This window comes from Plutella xylostella, chromosome 14 (genome assembly GCF_932276165.1).
Source record: "Plutella xylostella chromosome 14, ilPluXylo3.1, whole genome shotgun sequence".
Taxonomy (NCBI): Eukaryota; Metazoa; Arthropoda; class Insecta; order Lepidoptera; family Plutellidae; genus Plutella; species Plutella xylostella.
In genome coordinates, this window is record NC_063994.1 from 3,367,944 (window position 1) to 3,384,478 (window position 16,535).

General features: G+C 35.4%; 1 protein-coding gene across 3 annotated transcripts in view; it reads left to right on the forward strand.

The window, feature by feature from the left end:
• Window positions 1-16,535, forward strand: part of LOC105385731 — a 201,768-nt gene that overhangs the window by 172,045 nt on the left and 13,188 nt on the right. The window contains exons 1-2 of one of the 3 annotated variants that reach the window (XM_048625442.1): window positions 8,223-8,274; window positions 10,103-10,168. The gene's annotated coding sequence lies outside the window, so the exon portion shown is untranslated. Of the gene's footprint in view, window positions 1-8,222; window positions 8,275-10,102; window positions 10,169-16,535 lie in introns of those variants that run through there. The other 2 variants (XM_048625441.1, XM_038120319.2) reach the window with 2 other exon arrangements.

The following is a 16,535-nucleotide window of genomic DNA, read 5'->3' on the forward strand; positions in this document are numbered from 1 at the left end:
CTAACCACTACGCCATTTGGTCGCCTCTAAACTAGCAATAACAAATGGCCGGAGGCTTCACAAAACATTCGATCCGCGCCCGCAAAACAAACAAATAAACGAACAATTGAACATCGCCGTACAAAAGGTTCTTCAACGTGCCATACTAATGAATGCCTCTCTAATCAAGAGGTTTTTTATCGTACGTCGTTGTTGCGAGTTCAATTTCGATGGAATTCCGCTTGATGGCAGGAAAAATACCCTTTTCCCCTCTTTATCGCTTATTGTACTTTTTGCCCCTTTTGGATCGCCAGTAGTTCCATCGGGTTGGCTGTAGTTGAGTTTTAAATATTCAGTAACTAAATGATGCTTTTGTTTTCGGGCTAAAACATGACAGCAATATTTTTGTATAACACGGGTGACTATTTAAAATGGAAAAGCCGGTATAGAAAAGCAATTTGCTTGATTATGTGAACAGCGCAGCTTTTCGGTTTTGCAAAGTGTCGTTAGGGGCCGTACAGCGTTTGACAATTAAAATATAGCACAAAATTCGGTTTACCTGCCAACCGTTGTTGTGGTTAAAATATTTTAAAGGCCATTTTTTTTCCATATTTCCCTGACATAATTAACGCCGCCAGTCTAATGTTGGATCTATAGTGGACCAAAAGATAATTATAGAATGTTACTAGACCTTTCGTGGTCTCTACTTATCAGGTCCCCATCTAAATTCTTGAAATATTTTCCCAAAACCAAACACATGGAAAACCTAAGTAAGTATTCCAAAAAACACACACAATATTAAGGATCAAATTCCCATTTTTTCAAAGGGTAACCGTTTCATACGTGTACTTCGTAATATCTTTGTTATGGGCCGGCTAAGTGACTATGAACTTATCGTAATGTCCCGTGCACATGTGTATTTTATATCCTCCACATTACATCAAAGCCCTTACACCAGGATTTATTTCGAGGGTTGAAAGAAAAGTAAAGAGATTTTGCATGGTTTTCCTTTCCTTGCTGATGAAGATTGTCGTTTATGGGGTTTTAAAATACGAGTTAGTATATACATGTAGTTTAGGAGGTTGCCATGTCGTCTGTTGTCCAACGTATGAATCGCATTCAGTAATATCTGAATTGAAATTCATACAAGTATACACTTCATCGGCATTGCCGACGCGGTTTCTCCATATTCGATAGGTAGACGTTTAATTTTAAGGGTTGATTCACATAGCATCCTTTACAAGTAAAAAATCTTTCTTTTAAATTCAATGAATATAATATGTTAAGCCTTACAGGAAGCATGCTATGAACTTATGAACCAACTACCATGGTTTGGCTGTATCACTGATAAAATTTAACCCATCCCAGTACAGTTATTTTGCTGGTATTTTGTGAACTTGCCAAAAATGCACTTACGAAAGCATTGTAAGTCTTTGTTTACGAGATAGTATCTACGTTTCCTAGTTCACTTTTATGAAGCTTTTATGTTATTCATTTGCCAACTTTCTTGTTTAGCAGAGTATTTCCGGATTGCAATTAAGTAAGAAAATGTGTAAATAGTTACCGACATATTGTTTATCGTTTATGTGTCTTCTCATTGACTTATAAATTACCTATTATATCTGTTGTACTCGTTTTATACGTTGCATACGTTACTCCGAACGCGACCTACAATCGTTGATTTCTAGCAGGGAAATAGAACGAACACGAAATACCTAGTATATAAATCAGAAGAAAGAAAACATCGTCCAGATTATCTATTCTACAATACCATAAGTCAGTGGTTTGCAAACACCCTAAAACAATACAATTCAAATAATCCATTGAAAAAAAATTGATGTGAAAAAGCATACTGGTAAATAACTAGCAACACTGCAGAGGATATTCTCCCCAACCCAAGATAAAAGGGCCGGCAGAAATAACCTACTTTTGTGGAATCGGTACTAAAACGTAAATAAGTCTACTGCTCTCAGCCCGTTTTATGGTTGGCGAGATTAATTTGTGGCGAAAGAATCAGCCATTATCTTAGAAGAGAAAAGATGGAATGCCCCGATCATAGTCTTGGATGAAACAAGGCCTGGTTTATGTTTAGTTAGGTGCTTTAGGGCTACGGAAAAAGCTATGCTCGGGCTTTTTCTGAGTGGACGTCTCTAAAACGGAGGTGGGTGCCATTTGGTAGCGAGAGGTAGTGGCAAGGCTGTAGTAGAAGACGTGTCACAACGTTACTACTCTTAAAACCTGCAAGCTGGATAGACAGTAGACTCATACACTCACGGGCAATGAAAAAGTTCCAGTGACAATAGCAGCAAATTACTCCTTAGCGGAAAATGCTAGCTTAATGACACCTTCTGCAATATTGAAGTACATTTAACAGAGCATGAAAGTGTTACCAACTAAAAAGGTAATTGATCAAATTCTAAATGATATGTTTGAAAAATTGGGGTCATTTGGTGTCAACACTTTATAAATGGAAATTTTTTATTGCTCTTGAGGGTCGTGTTTCTATAACCATACGCTCCCTAGTCCTATAAATAAAATAAAAACAACACAGTAAAATGGGGATTTATTCAAATTAATTTATATAATATAATTAAAATTTATAAATAAAAATAATACTGTCACTTCTTACACTAAACCTTCGATATCACTTCACCTCTGTCGTTTAAAATGATCACTGATCGATCGACGCACATTTCTCCAACTCTCTTTTGATTATAGGCACATTGGAAGTTAACGAAACCCGTACCCACTCTTTTAGGTATAAAAATTATTTTATTAAACGGCTGTAACGCATATATCGATGATTTGTACACATTATCTTCAACACGATATTGTCGGGACTCATCTAATATTATGATCAAAATTGCGACCAAAATGTACACATTCTGTATTCGTGACATTTTTGAGATAATCACTATTGCAATGTAGTCTTGTAAATGCAGCGATATCATTATATACAGGCTGATGAAGAATCTAAGGTCAAGAACTCAGATAACTTTGTTTCCGTCAAACACCTGACCTTGACATGTTATCGCGATTTATTTATAGTTCATGATAATGAGAATGCAACTGCATAAATGAGACATTAAATTTGTTAGGAACTAGTTTTTGTTGACCACGAGTTTCATAAAGGTTTGATGGATGCATACAGGTTTTGTAGTGGGATTACAGGGATAAAATAACGTATACAATACATCCGCACCCAGTTTAGACGTACTTACCTACTCCCTTGTATCTAATTTAAACCTTTTTTTATCGGTTTATTCCAATTCTTTTTTTATTACAAATTAATTATTTATTCAACTTACGTACTTACAATAATTTTTAAATTATTTCTTTATTGTCAAGATTATGAGTCTACTGCCATTTTACAAACGCTCAGTCACTGAGGATAAATTATTTGTTACTATACAACATACATACATACAAACCTACATTATTAGCTATACTTACATACACATTACACATCTTTCCCTTTTCCTTTCCTTGTTATATCAGTATAATTATGTTATGACTCGCTCAAATAATCACATCATTTGAATGTCTATTATAAGTTGATCCAGGGTTTTCCCCATTTATTCACCCGTATCATAACAGCTAATGCTGAGTGAGGCAGGAAGTTGAGGAAACGTCGAAATTCTCTTCATTACTGGATCCGATGTTAGTGAGCCAACAAACTTCGTAGAACTAATAACTGCTCTCGTTACACAACTATCAATGAAAGATGAACTGTGAAGATGTCACTACTGTCTTCACGGGGAAATTGTGTGAAATGTACAGGGTGTTCAAAGTGGTATAGGAAGCCGAAAGAGTGTTTCAGCTCTGAATTCATGAAAAAATATTCTATCCCCATTTTAGAAAGTCACGTTACCATCGAATGGACGGGAGTGGCCAGTGTGGAACAGCTGATGCGCTTGGCGAAGAATAGAGAGGAGTATGCAGAGCTGACCGCCAACCTCCAGTAGTGGAGAGGCACCAGAAGAAGAAGAAGTTACCATCGAACTTTTTCCACTTACCTACATAATAAATACAACTCCATGTCTACACGTAATTAGTTTACCTTTGGAAATAAAATAAAAAAAAGATATTTTAAACTATAAAGTCAGCAAACATTGGCTAATCTATAGCTTAGGCTGATGGATTGCAGCGTAGTCGTTTCACAGTAATGTGATAAAGTTCCATTCAATAGATTATTTACCTTCTGCCAAACTAGGAGATAGCGGCGTGTACAACCCTGTCACTCCATGATAGATTGGCTCAATTTTAATTGCTTTTCAGCAGATGTGGGTCACTTGGTTTTCGAAATAGGTTGAAACGTGGTTACGTGATAACTGACTCGTTTTACGAATTACAACAGCTACCGAACCACCAGCGACACATCAACAATCCTTTAAATTAATATGCTGAAACCTGGAAAACCAATATTGATCTCCTGTTTTATAAAATTAATTATTTTCAAATTTCTCTTTAATACTCTATGTTCTAGGAGGCATTCAAGTGAAAGTGAAAGATTCAAATTAACCTAAGCCGTGCTAAACCGCGTGTCTATTTAAAATCATCCTGTATGTCATGAGGAGATCTCCTTTGATCAAAGGGATCCCTCTAATCCAGATCGCTTACTAGGATTAACATAACTTCACTGCGTTAAACCCTGTTTTGATCTGCATTCATAGAATAGCTTAATGAAACAATAAATTCCCTTGGCTTTAAGAGTGTTAGGGTTTCGTAGACAGCTTAGTAGTAGTTGTGAGTGTTGTATGCAGCTATTTAACATTTTACTACTTACATAATTATTTGTGAAATATTCAACACTAGATTATCCCGCCCACTTTACTTCACCCTTTAGAACTGTCCGTAGTCCGTAGTCGAGCTGGCTTCAGTAATCGTAACCGATCACTGACGTTAAGCAAGAACTGGCACGGCCAGCCATTGGATGGGTGACCAATTTCAAGTGGTTCTTTTCTGGACGCTTCCGTGCTTCAGACGGCACGTTAGGCCGTGGGTCCCGGTTGCTGCTTCGGCAGCAGTTGTTAAGCCTAGTGAGAGGTCTTCGTGCAGCTTGAAAACATCTGACAGTCAGGTTGCCCACTTACCCGACAACTTCAGTGCATTGTACTCATTCAAAAACGGCGATACGGCTTCCGACCTATCACGTGAGTGCCAATTTACAGCGAAAAGCGGGTGACTCGCTTGTGAGTCACCTCTGACTACCCCTTCGGGGATTACAGTCATGAGCATATGTACCTATGTACTTTACTTCACCTCAAAAGGTGTTCCCGTGGAAATTCCGGGAAAAGCTGTTATACAACATTAAAACCAATGTTATCATCAAAAATTTCCTAAGATTCCCGTTTTTAAATATTTCCTGTTACTTTCAGAACTAATATCGGAACTACTGGGAAGTATTTGCTTTCCTGAGCGCATCACAAAAGTTACTTCACATTGGAATCCCGTCATGAAAACGAAAAGGCCAAATACTTCGGAAACTATTTCAGGAGCAAATGACATCCCCTGACAATGGCAGTCGAAGGCGTTGAATTTCCGTCGTTAATATTCAATTTGGATAGAATATAAATAGAAATAGAAGTCGTTTATTTGTGAAACATAGGTTTTACAGGTTATTAAGTACTCTATATTCTGTCCTATAATAGACGTACGAATAATAATATGTTAGATATTATTCTGTCGTCAGGATAGCGAGTATACAGGATGTCCCAAAAGTCAACGTCATCCCTTAAAGGGCTGATAGGTCAGCTCATGAGAGGCCAGAATATCACAATATGACCTTAGTAAAAACTCGATAATTTTCGAGATATTGACACTTTTATAAATTTGCTGAAAATCGACACCTTGGATCAGTTTTTTGCGTGCCGCCGGTACAAAAATCCATATTGTTAGAATTTGTTTGGTGTTGCATCACCCTGTGTAGCCCTGCTATTGATCGCAATTAAAAAAAAATATCGAGTAATGCTGTATGTTTAAAAAAAAAAGGTTTTCAAAGTCATAAAAGGTAATCGTATTTTTTTATAAACAACTTTGACTCTACATACTGTAAAAAAATATAGCACACAAACCTGGCACCTTATTTGAAAAGATTGCTCATTTAATGCAGTTTCCAAAATGGTATGAAACGTTGCTATTGTTTCAATTAACAAAAAAGTTATTGCTATTTTAGTACAAAACGACTTCGATGTAAAATTGTTTGAAGGAAATTTATCTGACTGAATTTATTAAGGGTAAGTCATGTTGGAATGAGTTAAACTAAAATAGGTGGTGTGGCCGGGAGTGGGAAAAGAGACAACGTTGTCACAGAATAAAAAAAACGCATTTTGAGTATCTTTCTCGAAAAAAGTGGACTATAGCAACTCCACATTCCCCATAAATGTAGCGCATGGTAACGTGCATTCCTGAGTAGTGCTAATGTGTGATATTGTACAAGTAAAACGCTTACATATGTACATTGTACACCCACAGTATTCAAAAAAGGGACAGATCAGTTTGTCATTAACATTACCTCTAATTACTTGTTATTTATTTTAAAGTTATTGTTAAACAAAACCAAACTCTCAAAATTATGATTATGACCATTAATGAGTATAATTTTTTGCTGATTATGTACTTAATATAATAATGTGGTGTTATAATTTTGAGAAATAAAAATAAAAGTCAATAAATGTTTGTTTTTTTTTTAAATAAGGTGTAAAAAACGCATCATCATCATTGCGTCATTAAGATGTTGCCACGGCTGACCCCACCACCTATTTTACTTTTACTCATTCCAACATGACTTACCCTTAATAAATTCAGTCAGATAAATTTCCTTCAAACAATTTTATATCGAGGTCGTTTTGTACTAAAATAGCAATAACTTTTTTGTTAATTGAAACAATAGCAACGTTTCATACCATTTTGGAAATTGCATTAAATGAGCAATCTTTTCAAATAAGGTACCAGGATTGCGTGGTATATTTTTTTTACAGTATGTAGAGTCAAAGTTGTTTATAAAAAAATACGATTACCTTTTATGACTTTGAAAACCGTGTTTTTTTTAAACATACAGCATTACTCGATATTTTTTTTGACTGCGATCAATAGCAGGGCTATACAGGGTGATGCAACACCAAACAAATTCTAACAATATGGATTTTTGTACCGGCGGCACGCAAAAAACTGATCCAAGGTGTCGATTTTCGGCAAATTTATGAAAGTGTCAATATCTCGAAAATTATCGAGTTTTTACTAAGGTCATATTCTGATATTCTGGCCTCTCATGAGCTGACCTATCAGCCCTTTAAGGGATGACGTTGACTTTTGGGACACCCTGTATAATAAAATATCTTCGTAAGGGTTCAGGTATACAGAATTTCAGGAGAGATACGTAAATACACAGAAGGTACTAAATAACTGCACTATATTAGCAGAATGCATGAGGACAGCCGAGGATAGAGTGTTGTGAAGCTGCTCAGATAAGCCTATGCACAGAAATAGACGTTTACGGGCTAATGATGATGACACAGGCTTAATTACGCATCCATAACATACCATATCTTTATAGACGATTATGGGTCGATGATGATAATACAGGAAGTGTTTCAATACTTGATGAATCTTAACATGGGGCGATCAGTTCTAGACGGGTTTACACGTGTAACTAGTATCACCCCTCTTTATTGATCGGTGATTTGGTTAAAGTAAGTCCATTTATGACCACATTCAATATATTTACATAATTATGTATCTTTACCGATAATTAAGTTATCTCAATATGTCAAAATTGGATGAAATTAATCGAGTCTGACGATAAAATTTAATGAAAATGGAATGCTTTCTACGTATAAAATTTTGAATTCGTAATGAATTTAACCGCTTCCCAAATGTTGTTTCGGTATCTCGAACTCACTTTGACCCCTGCCACCTTAATCTATACGGCAAAGATATTTTAATACGAACTAGTGTCAGTGCAAAAGAAACGTCTCAACAAATAAATAAATAAATATGTGGGGACATCTCACACACGGCCATCCGACCCCAAGCTAGGCCGAACCTGTGTTATGGGTGTCGGACAGCTGATATATTTACACAAATACATAGATAGATAAATACTAATTATAAATGTCAACAGCCAAGACCCGAGAACAAATATCTGTGTTTAAACAAATATCTGCCCCAGCCGGGAATCGAACCCGGGACCTTCGGCTCAGCAGTCAGGGTCACTAACCACTACGCCATTCGGCCGTCAGTAAAAATAACACCTCACTTCTACCATTGAGTTCTTATTTTGAATTAGGTACTTCGGTTAGAAGATTTGTGCCTTTATTCATTGGTACAATGGTTGTCATTAGGTTAAGCCATAGACTTAGTATATACTGCGCTAGTATATACAGGGTGTTAACTAGAATGCGTTTGAGCGGGAAATGGGGGTTAGTATTAGTCTAACCAAGCACGTTTCTAAGAAAAAAAACATCAGAATCTCGTATATTTATGTTTAAAGTCTAAAGTAAAGTGGAAAGTTTTACCTTAATCAAAAAACATGGTTACCCTACACAAACACATAACCAATGAGACATTCGATTGCAAAAGAACACACACTGTAAATTTGTTATCAACTTCACTTTTCATAATTTATTTGATGTAACTATGATTGTAATTAATTACACAGTAGGTAATAACAATTATTTAATAAAATTGAAATTATTCATGGTGATTAATGACATACTAATCAACAATTAAACAGCTGATGTGCATAAAGTTTCATAGATCGTACAGAATATAATTTATGACTTTCTAGGAGCACAGAACAATAACTAAACCTTTTTACTCAGAATAAGGTAAGCGTTAAGTATTCACCCTTGATACTCACCACGTTTTATTTTTCTTTTATTACCTAAAGATGCGTACAGACCGGCCCAACGAACGCCCACCGATGGACATTTATCATACATAATACAGGGGCAGATTGAGCAACGAAGGTCAACAAAACCCGTTCGTTGGCGTTCGTTTGGCCAGTCTGTACGCAGCTAAAGATAAAAGACCACAATGCATAACAGGATGATAACAGGGTCTACTTCAATGACGAATTGGTTTACTTACACTCGCTCATCTCGATTTGTGTTGTGTACTTGCGATTGAGACGTCTTTGATGGCGAATAGTACGGAAATCCTCATAATAAGTATGGCCTCACTTTGAATACCAGTAGAATAATAACAATCTCGCGTATCATAACCATCGAGTATTTATGATAGTCATTACCTTCTCTGTGGATCTAGTCTGTCAGTCAGTCATTGTTGTTTACTTGTTTACAAATGGTTTACAATCATTACCTAAAAGGGAAAAGGTACCTACAATTCTATCTTTTGATTACTAAGCCTTGTTCCTCATCTCGTTTTATGTTGTGCTGTGCTGTGATTACGTGTGACCTATGTTATGAAGCATAAAATAAAACTGTTCTGTATTCATAAAAGATAATTATTGTGTATCAATAAAGTGATACTTATGGAGTAAAATGAAATGTCTACAATGGATTGGGTACTTTGAGTACCCAAAATCTCGGTAGGTACCTTGACGATGTGGCTCCAAGTGTGGTGCTGATGCACGCATACTTTTTTATTGACCTTGGCTTTGATTTTTTTAGCCTTGACCTTGGCTTTCAAGTTCATGGTCATTCTGTCAAACGTACCTAAACATGAATAGGGTGACTATGAAATTTTAAAATGAACCAAATAAAACTGTTTTATGTTGGTCAGCTTAAAGCAAATAAAATACGTTTTTTAATGTCTTATCGTGTTCAGTATCATCAGCTGTATCTACCATTTCCCGCTCCAACGCAATTAAGTTAACACCCTGTATTAACCCCCTTATTCATAGAGAAGTTACAAAACGTTTTAACTAATAAACTGTTTTGTCTCTCTCTGTCCTCTCTGTTGGAGAGGAACAAAACAGTTTATTAGTTAAAACGTCTTGTAACTTTTCTATTAATACGGGGGTTAGTCTATGGGTTAAACTTAAAACGGTTTAACAGTAAATAAAATGCGGACAGTTTTTTCTTTGTTTTTGAATATGAAACACCATTTTTTTCGTGTATGGTTAATCTAAGCTCATAATCGTAATTTTTTATTGTTTCAGATTCTATAACAACTTCTGCGGCCGTCACAGCGATTGAAATAAAATATAAACAGAAGACACTAGAAGGTAAATTGGTTTTTAATAATATTTTTCTAGTAGGTGTTATATCTATTTACTAGATACACTACACCTACCAACTATCTCTCTAATGTTTTGGTAGAGTGACAAAATAGATACAATGATAACAGTAGTGTCTTTCATAATTTTACTGCACAAAAAAGGAGAAGAGTCCGTAGTCTGGCTAGCTTCCCCTAAACCCTTCAATCGAACGAGACCTGTGCTCCTGCAGTGGGAACAAATAACACACGTAAAGTATCCAACTGAAACATTTGAAACAATCACGCAAAATAGCCGCAAAATGCAATCTCATTGAGTTAGCACAATCACAAACGATCGTGAATAAATACTATCACATAACTGAGTGAAATAGAATTGAAAATTTATTCAATATGGAATGGAAACAGGGTCTATTGCCCTCACGCCTGACTGCACATCGAAGCGGCGGCAGATAAGCAAGTGGCAATATTCTGTGTCAATTGTTTGTTTTTTTTTATAAATGTAGATATTCATAGATTGTTTTTTCGAGCTGCTTCGCATTGTCAACATTACACTCCAAAGAGTTTCAAAAGCTAGTAACAAAATGACCTTTCCATAATATCGTACTTTTCACCTTTTCAGTGTAATAAAATACGTAATTTTTTTATTTTATTCAACGTCATCGACTGTCATCAAGGACGTTTGACTGCGGAATGAATGAGATCTGCTAAAGTAGACTAGGTAATTTCGTTCCCTTTTTACTTCACTTGCGGTGTCTAGGCGAATCTAATTCTATGGAACTGGATCTAAATAAATTTATATATGTATATCAAGACGACCGAATGGCGTAGTGGTTAGTGACCCTGACTACTGAGCCGATGGTCCGAATCCCGGCTGGGGCAGATTTGTTAAAACACAGATATTTGTTCTCGGGTCTTGGATGTCCCCGTAAAAATGGCAATAGGCTAGTGTTGTAAAAATGAGTGCTGAGCGTCGAGCGTTAAGCACTGAGTCGACGCTTTGGAGCGTTTTAGACTCGAGCGTTAAACGCTTGAGCCTATTGAATAGGCCCACCCCCTATTACATTGGGACTAACATAACGCTCTGGCGAAAAGTGGGTGCAGCAATGCACCTCTGCCTACCCCGCAAGGGAGTACATTAGTACAAGGCGTAAGTGTTTCTTTGTTTGTTTTTTTTTTGTATATGTATGTAGGTATGTATGTAATGTACGCGTGGAAGTCCAAATTATTCTGTACAACATGAAACGTAGAAGGAATTTGCATTTCGTGTAGGGAGCGCCTGCTGAAACTGGTGTTAGTCACGGGATAATCACCATTGCTGCCAATAAAGGGCGTTAATGATAAGGGTTCATGATAATAGCATAAGTTTATAATGCTGTATGTTTATTATTACATAAATTTTATTGTAATGGTATAAAACTAAATCTGTGGATTATGATACGATGAAAAGACAAATGTCAACGAAAGGAAGCGTCCTTTAGACGCCGATTGTCTTGTATGCGTTTTATTATTACTAACTATATTTTTATTTATTTTTTTCATTTTAGTCTATAAAAATTAAGTACATTTAACTGAAAAATATGAGATTTCAGAGTGTTTACATCAAATTGAAATCTAAAATATATAGCAGACTTGCGGGCAAAAGTTAGCACCAAGGCTATATAAATAAATGTGTTTACAATTCGTTTAATTTAGGTTTATGCTCTCGAAATGAATGCGGCCGCAGTAAAACGGTTAAAATAAAGAGTTTGTAATGTGTTAGTAAAAGTTTTGTAATTAACCTGTATATGTACATATACACACACACGGCAACTCCAAATGGTTGGCAGGGCACACAAACGTAGTGTATGTGTGCACACTAACGTGGTCTATGTGTGCAATAAAGCAGAAATCGGTAAATACACCAGTAACAAACCACACACACACACACAACAGCACAAACGAGTTTGCGCGTAGGCAAACGCCCTTATACCAGCTGTGACATAAAAATATCAACCGGTCGAGTAAGTCAAATAGTTATAAAATTGACTTGAAGCAAAATTTCACAGCCTGTAGCTATACTCTTCGTAGCTCATTGGTAGTATGTTAGACTTATGAGACATAGGTCGTGAGTTCGAGTCCACTGATCGGTATTTTTATTTTACTTTATTTAAATTTAGCGTTAATTTAAACGCTGTTGAGTATAAAATAAATTTATTTGAAATTGACAAATGACTACAAGCTGCATAGCTGTCGACTATTTCTCTTCGCTAAAAATATATGATTCGTTCTTCATTTGAGAAGTAAAACCATTCTACCCTCATACAATATGAATAAACGAAATTAGTTTTTAGTTTTAGTGACAATTCACCTCTGCGTCTGCATAGTGATTCACTTTGTGATTTGTCAATTTATAATTAATTTATCTTCGCAGTCACTATGGAAAGTCATTTAACCATGTTCAAAAAGGCGGAGATAATCGTATTTATATGAACAAAACATTACAATTAGTGAAATCGCAAGACGTTTAACGGTAAGTAACATAGAATTGAAAATATTTTATTTGACTGTTAGAATATTTGTATTTGTATAAGCTAAGTATTTGTTTTTTTTTTGTTTGCAGAGGAGAACTGTTCAATTATGGGTTCACCAATACGCAGATTCGGGACATGTAGACAGTAGTCGTCTATACGGATGCATCACCACGCCATCGAGAAATCGTAGCTGCACATAGCGCTGATCCGTTCTGCAGCACCCGTTCTACGGCCACAACACATAATCTATCCCTACAAACCGTACGGGTTCACTTGCGTGCTGCTGGGTTGCGGTGTCGGAGGCCGACGAAGAAAATTGCTCTAACCGATCAGCATCGTCGAAACAGAGTGCGTTTTGCGACTGACTATTTTAAACTTTGATTGGTGCAATAATGTGGTGATATTTAGTGATGAAAAGTCCTTTAAGTCAGACAAGGATGGATGGTAAGATATTATGGCGAAAAAGTGGTGAAAATTATAGTTATTGGGGTTAGCTCAGTAATTTTTATTTTTCCATTTGTATAAGATTTTAGTTATTTTGTTAAATACTTATTATTATTTACAATTATGGGTAAGCCAATGTGTTAATGATGTTATTGTTACTGATGTTGGAATAAGTTATCTTATTTCTAGCTAATTAACATGTTGATTCATATAACTAATGACTTGCCTATTTACTTTAGTAAAACAGCCAGTCCATCCTTTTCTGATGTTTATATAATGATATAAAACTGCTAATTGAAAATTTTCCTTATTAATATAAACTACAACTATGTTTTAAAACGAAAAACAACAAAAACGTAACATCCTTAATGTTTATGTTACGGCAAGAATAAATTTTGTAATTTTAACACTTAATAACTTGTTTCATTTACTTTCTGTGTTGCTTTTATTCGTATATACTACAATAATATTATTAACCATATTAAAAATAAATTAAATCTATAAAAAAAAACAAAAAAGGAATATTGTAAGTTCAGTGGGATTTGAACCACCATACCAAATAATGTGAGTCTTGTATCATACCAACTGAGCCATTCAATCTATTACAATGCATTGCAAAATTTTGCTTCATATTATAAAAACAATGAATCATTGTCACTGGCACAACTACATGCTTACAATATCCGTGTGTGGGTTGCCCAGAACTAAATAATTACGTCGACGTCGCTGACACACACATACACTACCTACGTTAGTGTGCCCTGCCAACCATTTAACGTTGCCGTGTGTACCGTAACCGGTAATGGGGTTTTGGATGAGTTTCAAATGATATAAATTGGAGAGTTTTGTACTTTTTATGTAGGTATACAAGTTGTAAAGAGTAAGTAATTTTTTTTTCTGCATTTTGATTGAAACAATAAGTACAAAATAAAAAAAGTTTGTTTTGGCCTGATAAATAAAATAACAAAAAAAATATAAGGCATGTGATATGAAATTTTAGGTAATTAATTAATTATTGAAAAAGTAGAAAAAATATATCTCAATACCTAAATGTTGTGTTTTAGACATAGGTCTTAAAGAAGAAAATACTTTCCAGGACCTCCTCTATCACAGTCTCTTCCTCCTGAGATACAGTTTAATACTAGTTCAGGAGGTTGCAACCTTTTCTCAAGATATACCTAGTACACTTTAAATGTAACTAATATAATTCTGTGCCTAAGAACAAGTTTGTACTGAAATTTTTCTGCAAATAAATGTTTTTTTTTTTTTTTTTTTTTTTTTTTAGTTTTTCTTGTCGGTTCTTGTGCTGAACACCCTGTATATTTCTTTGTACCTATCTGAGAAAGCTTATTATTGTTAAATAGCTCTGAAGTTAGGTACACAAAATTATTTACATACTTATGTTTTCTTAAACTGTTAGCTTTCATAAAAAAAATGTAAGCATCATCATAATATTATTTTGCAATATTACATACCGCATTACATAGATGCATAACTTCCACTTTTTCGCACGCAAATGTAGGTAGATAATTTAAGCCGATAGCCAACGGCTTTGAGACTCGCTTAATGCGAGTAACTGGATCAGAGTAGGAGTAACTTTTATCCTCTAGTTAACGCATAGCTTCAGAGCCAAACCCCAGGAGGGTAATTCTCGTGCTTACAAAAAAAAATCGTCTCAATCCCATCCTATTATTTTTAAGTAGGTAAAGCCTTATTCGTGCTAGTGTTGTCAATTTCCTTCTGAGAACCAAAAAACAATCATAAATATATCATAGTGTTAAAAAGTCATCGCTTTTATAAAAAAAAAAAAACACGCACTCACGCCTTGTACCAATGTACTCCCTTGCGGGGTAGGCAGAGGTGCATCGCTTTTATATCGCAACACTTTTAACAAGCGACTGATTTTCGAGGATGTCCATTCGAAATAATTATAGGTATTATGGCTAATTTTAAAAGCGCCAAGCCTTTGAAACTCTTGTGAAAATTAATCCTTTACTGCCATTTGAATTTGAATAGACTTTGATTTTTATTTTTGAGTCGAGAATTACCCTGCAGCCGCAGAACAAAATCCCAGATTACTACCGAATGCCTGCAACCAAAGATAACGCGGCCATTAAGCAGACTCATTACATTATTAATTATTACAGCCGTGCCGGATCTCATAAGCTTTTTGCCTCTCATTCGAAAGATTGTGGGTTCAAATCCTTTCATCAATCAATGAATTTAACACATTACATTTCTTTAAAATAAAATGATAATGAGATTAAATATGCTCACGACTGTAATCCCCGAAGGGGTAGTAGGTAAGATAGGTCGTAAGCTAAGATCGCCGTTTTTTAAATGAGTTAAATGCACATACGGTACACATCTAGAATCTAGATGTGCCTGTGTTCCTGACCTGTCTAAGATTTCCTGCTGAGATTGATTGCTACATGTTTTATTGTCAAAATGACCATGTTAGCCTTTCCTCGCGTTTACAACGAAATTACATCTACAGGGTGTTGCAAAATTCGTATACTAAGCCGAAACCTACATGTGCAGCATGGTATATCTAAGCCCGAATCTGAAATCAGAATTTAGAAATTGGCGAATAAAAAAATATTCTCCCATAGTAAAAAGTCACGTGACCAACAAAGTTTGTATGGAAAATGAAATTTTTTTTTCGCGAATTTTCAAATTCTGATCTCAGTTTCAGGCTTAGATATACCATGCTGCACATGTAGGTTTCGGCTTAGTATACCCTTTTTGCTACACCCTGTATAAGATTTTGCAGAGTTGCCGTCAGGATTTAAACTTGCAGCCTCTCGAATAAGAGACGAGTTCTTATCCGGTTCGCTACGTATCACACAAAGGTTGGCTGGTAGAGATTGCTTTAAGCAATAAGACCGCCTTTTTTGTACTATTTTATATATAAGTTGTGATTTTGTAATGTTTTCTTTAATGGTGCAAAATAAAGAGTATTTTATTGTATTGTATTGTATCACTGTACTGATTCCAATGAGTACAGTGTGTCCAACGCAATAATTCTGGATTTCGAGCACCCATTACACCGAATATATCAGTCAAATAACGAGAGGTTCCTGTCGATAGACATTATTTAAAAATAAAAAAGCTATTTTTATAAAGGAAATATCCAAGCATATATTGTTTAGTTAAGGATATGTTAGTACTCGTAATTATTTTTCTTATATGTTTATTATATATTATCGTGGTAAATGTTTAGGGTAATGAGCTTACTATGTATTTCTTGTTTATAATTTATGTTTTGTTATGTTTACTGTTGTTTGTCCTTATAAATAAAATAAATGATAATAATGGCCACAATCTTCCTATCACGCGAGTAATGTAGGGCTCGTTTTGAGTAGCCTCTACCCGTTCAAGGATGAATATTGGGTTGGGAGCATATATAAGTACACATAA